The following is a 1,296-nucleotide window of genomic DNA, read 5'->3' on the forward strand; positions in this document are numbered from 1 at the left end:
CCCCCCACCCCACCCCATCCCACCATGCAGGGCGGTGCTACTGACTGAAGTGTCTTTAGGCCATTCCCAAAGGGGGATATTAACATGTTCTGATGCACAGTAGAATTGTAAGTGGGCGGAGTTATCAATCTCATGCTCATACTGTGAATGAATAACATAGGAGGAACTGCTGCTTTTTCTTTCCTCATCTTTACTATCGTTATTTTTCTTCTATTTCTTTTGTATGTTTGTCACTCTCTTGTGAACTGCTATTTCCGGGCTGCCTTGATAGTGGAAGCCGACTTTGTGCTGTTGAGGCTAGAGAGGTGAGCAGAGTAAGCCTGATTCCCTGTAAGGACTTCTCAATTGACATCCACCCCTTGGCGCTCATATGACCTTAAGCAGTTGTGAGCGCCGTAAAACCTTACTAGAACTGAACTGTCCGTGTGTGCCAGAAGTGGGAGGTACAGTGAGGTGACACACAGACAGACAGCGGGGCGGGAAGGGGGGGGGATAGGGTAAGGGACTGTTCACAAATTTCGTCGACTAAAATTTGGACCAAAAACACTAGAATGTACATTTAGATAGAACCTGTACCGGATGCATTTTATATTTAAACTTTTCATCTTTTTTTTTCAAATTTAAAAAATAAAAACTATTGTACCTGAAATATCAAAGCATTTATTAACAAGTTCAACCAATCAAAATAATTAAAATAGATAGATTTGATATCACAGCTTGGAAAACAAACAAAGCAAAAAGATTGGAGTATCGTCACAGCTTGGAAAAAAAAATCAAATAAATCTTCTTTTTTTTTTGTTCCCCAACCTTTTAAGAGCGTCATGGTGGAAGTCAACTTAGTAAGGATCTGCCCCCCCCCCCCCCCCCCCCCCCCCCCAATATTAACTTTTGTCAACTTTTAACATTTGTGGTCGAAAGGTGGGTCGTTGGCGGGTGCTCTGCTGTGGTATGTTCATTCTTTCCTAGCAAAAATCTGTCGTCCTAATCTCTCCTCCTTTTTTCTTTGTATGTTACTCACTAGTGACACCTCTGATCTTCGGCTCTTATTCATGTTGTAAGTGCCGTAAAATTCCTGTTAAAACTACCCCTACAATCTCGTCTGTGTGGGTGGTTGGTGGTTTGCTTCTTCTTTCCTACCAAACATCTATCTTCTTTATCTCCCCTCCTTCTTTTTTGTGTTTGTTACACTCTCTTGTAACACCTCTAATTTTCGGCACTTATATGACCTTTTTGTGTTGTAAGTGCCATAAAACTCTAACTAAAACAAATCTCGTCTGCCCCCCTCCCCCCACCCCA

The sequence above is a fragment of the Aplysia californica genome, unplaced genomic scaffold (assembly GCF_000002075.1).
Source record: "Aplysia californica isolate F4 #8 unplaced genomic scaffold, AplCal3.0 scaffold01708, whole genome shotgun sequence".
NCBI lineage: Eukaryota > Metazoa > Mollusca > Gastropoda > Aplysiida > Aplysiidae > Aplysia > Aplysia californica.